We start from the raw sequence: 6,309 nt of genomic DNA, 5'->3' as shown, positions 1-6,309 counted from the left end.
ATGAACACTTTGTCAAAGAGCAAAGTGCCCCAGGTCTGAACCCCTATTATTTACAGGCAGTCCTCTAATCCCTGTCAGAGAGCTGTCAGCTTCTGGGCTGATCTGAGCAGGCTTTCCTCTTTGCCCTGACCAGGACGGCCCACCCCCTCCACAGCACAATGCTCTCTGTCTCTCTCTTGTTTCCTTATTCTAAAGCTCAATTTCTCCCACTCTTTACTTTTCCATCTCTGTTGGTCTCTCCACCTTCTCCTACTTCAGCCCATTTCCCTCCATTTCCAGTTTAGGTTGTTGTCATAGGCTATTGGTTTACTTTTCCTGATTTCTTTTGTTTCATAGGACATGACTTGTGTTTTGTCTTGTTTTGGCGAACTTTTGAAGAGAGGTAAAGTCTTTCATGAGTAAAGATGAGGGGGAGTTCAACACTGTGAGAGACTGGTGCTGATATTCATTGAGTGCAGGTGGCAGTGAATTAAAATAGACACTGTGTGGGTTCAGGGACACTTTTAGCAACCTATTGCCAGTGAAAACAGCTTTTGCAGCATCCGCACATGCCAGCCAAAACTCTACCACAAAAAGAAAAAAAAAACAAAAAACAAAATAAATACATAAACCATTGGCTGTATATATAACACAGACACAGCCATGTTGACATCTCTTGGATTTGGATTCTGCATCTTCAAGCGTCACCACAAAGCGTTTAGCTGTATCCATGTTGGTATTTTGGAGCCATAAATGACCATATTTGGATGAGAGGATGGAGTGTTACCAGCTAACTATGGCAAAACTATGGACCCTACAGTCTTGTGAGGAAATAATAATTGCATATTGACACATTGCACTGTCATTATTTATTTAAAAAAAGCCAAAATGCAGAAGCAGTTTGTGACTAAATAAGTACACCCCATGCTTGTAGAACCAACTTTCGCAGTAATCATTCTCTGTAAGGCTTTTTGTTCCACTCTTCTTTATAATGTTGCTTCAGTTCATTGAGGTTTGCGGGAACTTGTTTATGCACAGCTCTCTCACCACAGCATTTCAGCAATCGGGTTTAGGTCTGGACTTTGACTGGGTCATTGCAACACTTTGATCCTTTTCTTTTTTTTTTAGTTCATGGTTAAATCAATGACTGCAAGGTATCCAGGTCCTGTGGCTGCAAAACAAGGCCAAATCATCACCCCTTTACCACCCGTGCAGACAGTTGGCATGAAGTGTTTGTGCTGATATGCTGTGTTTAGCTTTCTCTAAATGTAGCGCCGAGCATTATGGCCAAACACTTGGTCTTAATGTTGGTCTCATCTGTCCAAAGGACATTGTTCCAGAAGTCTTGTGGTTTGTTCTCAGATGTAGCTTTGCAAACCTAAGCTATGCTGCCATGTTCTTTTTATAGGCTTTCTCCTGGCAGCCCTTCCAAACAAGCCATACTTGTTTAGTCTTTTTCTAATTGTGCTGTCATGAACTTCAACATTTAACATACTAACTCAGGCCTGAGATGCAGCTCTTGGGGGTTTTTTGCAGTTCCTCTGAACATTGCACCGTCTGACTTTGGGGTGAATTTGCTGGGTCAACTGACGACTCTCTTGAATGTTTCCCGGTTATGAATAATCTTTCTCACTGTATGATGAAGGCTCCAGCCCCGCCGCGACCTTGAATTGAATAAGCAGAAAAAAACAGATGGATAGATGGATGGACTGTATGATGAATAATCATTCTCACTGTATGATAATGACAGAGTATAAAATGTCACGTGTTGTTGTTCATCTGAAGTTGTATTTAAATCATTTTAGAACCTGCTGGGGAACCATTTATCCATTCTCTTCTGCTTATCCTTTTTGGGGAGGTCACCAGCCTGTCACAGAGAGACAACCATTCACACTAATCAGCAATTTAGAATCACCAATTAATCTAACCCCACTAACTGCATGTCTTTGGGAGGAAACCGGAGTACCCGGTGAAAACCCACACAAACATGGGGAGAACATGCAAACTCCTCAGAGAAAGGAGTAAATTCGAACCCAGACCTTCTAGCTGTGAGGTAACAGAGTTAACCACCACACCACTGTGCTGGTCCCTTTTATACTCTGTGTCCCAACTTTCTTTGAAACAGGGGGACGTAAATCCCTTGTTTAGCAATGCTTTAGATGCTTCTGAAACGGTACTTTTCAGAGAATCACCTTCACCTCCTTTGATTCCCTTTTTCTTTTCCTTCATTAATGCCCTTGAGTTTGAGTTTGATTTTAAGTTAATGCTTTGGAAAGAGTACAAATCATGGAACTGTTTCTTTTTTTAATTGGAGCAGTCTTTTTAAATTATACATTGTGGCAAAAATATTTGCATTCATTTCACAAATTAATAAGACTAAAGACAAAAATTTACAAAAAGACTTGCAATGCCCTTGATGGAAGTGGTGAACAAACAAGCAAAAAAGGACACTTTTTACAACAAAGAAAAGCAAAAGAATAAGAAGGAGGGTATATAGATGAAAATATCATTATGACATCAGTTCAACGAAAAGCTCATTTGAGACTATCAAAAATAAAAATGTACTGGACATTATTTATATAACTTTGTTTGTGTACTCTGGAGTAATTTTTACTCACTCTTTACTTTCTGTCTGTCGCATTACTTCTCGTTTTAATTCTCTAACTTTTCCCAACTTCTTACTCACAGACGGCCTCTCTGACACGCTCGAAACCTCAGCTGAAACAATTCAGAGAAAGAAAACAGGCCGTAGATTGTTCATGCTCTCGCGTCCCATGTCTGCATCTGTCTGTCTATTTTCAGTTCAGATATGGTAACTAAACTTTAAACTGACCTACGGTGAGAATAATTAGACGATGTTATTGGTGTTAGTGTTGAGTGTGTCTGCGTTCTGTTTTTTTTCTTTTTTTTTTTTTTTTTTTTTTGCATGTTGAAGTCAATTGAGCAGAAATAGCTAAAAATAAAAACCAGATCTGAGGTGACTTCTGCTCTGCTTTCAGATGTAGCTCAGCTTTACCAACTCACTTGAATTATGAGTGTTTAATGATTCAGATGGAGTTGGTTGAGGGGAAAGGCTTCACTGAGAGAGTGATAGTAGAGTCAGAGAACTTTAGTTTCTCAAATATTTTACAAGTAATAACCTTCATTTGTGAGCCGTACACAGATCAAACCTGCTTTTATAAAATTGCTTTACAGCACATTCACATTTATATGTGTGGTCACACATATTTGACCTTTAGGCTCTCCTCTCCCTCTGTCTTTGTGTGTGTGTGGGTGTTTGAGTTAATCACACCTCTGCTCCCACCCTGCAGTCCTGCACACCTGGGATTACCTTACCTGTTGGTAGTCATCTGGTTTGCTGTGTGCTATTTAAGAGGAAGGAAGACATTCAGTCAACGCCTGATCGTTAATCTGGAAACAGTTAGTGAAGCCGGCTCCTATCAGAGCGTTTGCTTGCTGCGACTATGTGCCTTCGCCTCACCTGTTTGTTCTCCTCTGTGCACGATTCCAGGTACCAAGGGAGAGTTTTCCCTGTGGAGAGCTTTATCTGTGGACCTGTCTGTATTGGAACCTTGGACTCACTAACTGGAAATCCTTCAGCTGTCAAAGTCTTGCCTTTGCTTCACTGTAAATAAACCTGTTAACTTTTGCTCCGAGTCTGTGTGTGAGTCCAATCTGCACCGTTGGAAACTGTTGCTTTTAAACTTTATGGGTTGACTTTGCAGCCTTCAAAGCTTCACGGTTAGCTGTTAGTTAGCTGTTAGTTAGCTGTTTGGAAGCTGGTTATAGTGTCAACCGCACCTCTTCACAAGAAAGCACATAAGGTTATTTTGCAAATATTGCATTATTGCTTTAATCCCAACCCGCATTAAGCAGAGAGCAGAGAACACTGCAAGCACATTTCTGTCACCTATTTATTCAGTTCAGTCTGTTTGATTCATATTTATTCAGACCCTGAATAGAAACATCTCTGAACACAAACTGCATCAAATTATAGCTTGTGACCGACCCACATTTTATCCTATATTAGTACCCTGAGTGTGAGTGATATAGTCAAGGTTAAAAAAAAGTGTGACAGATGGCCTGATTATAGAAGCTGACCATCTACCACTAAAGTCCTGCATAGCTGGTCAAACTGAAAATCCCCTCATTAAAATCCCCTCAACTCACAGAGAAGCCTTGAAGTCAAACCATGTTTTGGAAATCTTACAGCTTCAAAGTCAAGTGGAGTCGGTAATCCTCCTTAGAATGGGAGAATGAGTTTACAACACCTCGAGGCGAACAGAAACTGCTAAGGTGATGCATAAAAAAGTGCCTTCGTGGTACAATACTGTGTGTGGGAACATTTTCCTTTGCAGCTAGTGGCCTCAAAATCAAACATACTGGTTGCATTTACACTAAAAGGTAAGTTAAGAGTTCATTAATGTTAGAATAACATTAATGAACTATAGCAGGAATAAATAAAATGTAAAATGCACCAATAGGATAACAATGCATTTTAAAGAACAGGTTAACATTTTGTGTTTTTCTTTTGACCAATGCTGACACTGCTTTCATGCCTGCATTTTAAAGGTGCAATATGTAATGTTATTAGTTTAAAAGAGCTTCATCACCTGACGCTATCATGCTAACTAGCTAGCACCGGCCTCTACCCTCATTTGAGTCATGCAGTCACAAAGAACGTGCAGTTAATCAAAGAATGAGTGAATATAAGAAGCTGATTATTTTTTGGGAAAATGTCCATTAGATGGCAAGATTAGCTACGGTCTGATTTTGGCCTATAGCACTTCTTTCTACAGGTAATGCTGAAAACAGGACATCTGGTCCCTGCTGCAAGCATGCAGCTTAATGTAGCTTATCCATCATATGATCACGTTGATAGTTTGATGATTTCTATGTTGGTGGAGTACCTCAGAATGGTGAAGATGAACACCGGCTGCTCCAATTTCAGTGTGCCTTAAATTAAAAGAAGCAAAACTAGCACTGCTCAGTATCCAAAGAAGCCTCTATGTCCTATTGAATCACAAAATAAGTAAATTATTCTACATATTGTGCTTTTTAATACAAAGCTCCAACTAGCAGATGGTTATCTCAGCTGTGTGTGAGCTGAAAATTAGCTTTGTTGTTTTTACTCCACACACTGGCACTAACTCCCAAGCAAGGCGAAGTTCAAGGTCTCGTTTTGCGAACCATATGTGAGCCTTTCTATATGGGTGAGATGTGTATATATATGTGTGTGTGTGTGTGTGTGTGTGTGAGTTTGTTAGAAAAAAATGGGCATGGCATGCGGTGCTCAGACTAGTCCAGTAATTATACTGTCTTTTTATATAGCTGTGGTCTGAGACTGCTGGACTGAGGAAAACATCTGCTGAGCTCCACAGATACAAGAATTCCACATAAAGTCAGAGCAATTTAACAGGCAACAATTGCTTATGATGGAAGCAGTGAATACTGTTTACTGTGTAATAGTGAATAACTGAAGGGTGTTGTCCAAGAAAAACCAGCAGCACATGTGTACTGGTCAAATTGAAACTGAGCTCAAATTAATGTCATTCAAATTCAGCTATTTAACTCAGATTGCTTTATAAATTATGCTCTCTTTAGTAACTTAGTTATAAATACAGACATTTATAGGAAAGCCCACTTTCCATTCATGTCTGTTTTTGTTGCTAAGTGGATAAGCTATTAAGTTGCAGCCATGCCAAAAACAGCTTTGATTTGAGATTTTGATCCAGTGCTGCTGCCTCGGTATGACTGGCTTTGCATGAAAACTAGAACACTACCCTGTATGTGGAAATGCATGCTGCCATTTCAGGCTTTTAATTTTGATCATTACTGATTTCTAGCAGCTTATTTCCAGCGAGAGCAGGTTTATTACTCTACTAAAACATTTTTGGGTTCAATTCAATTCAATTCAATTCAATTGTATTTCTGCAGTGCCAAATCACAACAATGGTCATGTCAAGGTGCTTTATATTGTAAGTTAAAGACCCTACAACAATACAAACAAACACTTGGCACCAGCAGGGAGGAAAAAACTTCCTTTAAACAGGAAGTAACCTCTGGCAGAACCAGGCTCAGGGAGGAGCAGCTATCTGCTGCGACCAGTTGGGGCTGAGGTGAGGGACGCAAGACACAAGACATGCTGTGGAAGAGAGCCAGGGATCAATAATAACTGATGATTAAATTCAGAGTCGTGTATAAACACATAGACAGTGATAAGAGGTGAGTGAAGAAGAAACACGCATTGCATCATAGAATACCCCCAGCAGCCTAGGCCTATTGCAGCATAACTATGGGAGGGTTAGGGGGTCACCTGGTCTAGTTCTA

The sequence above is a fragment of the Archocentrus centrarchus genome, chromosome 11, assembly GCF_007364275.1.
Source record: "Archocentrus centrarchus isolate MPI-CPG fArcCen1 chromosome 11, fArcCen1, whole genome shotgun sequence".
Lineage (NCBI taxonomy): Eukaryota > Metazoa > Chordata > Actinopteri > Cichliformes > Cichlidae > Archocentrus > Archocentrus centrarchus.
The sequence above is the reverse complement of the archived record's forward strand: the minus strand, read 5'-3'. Positions refer to the sequence as shown.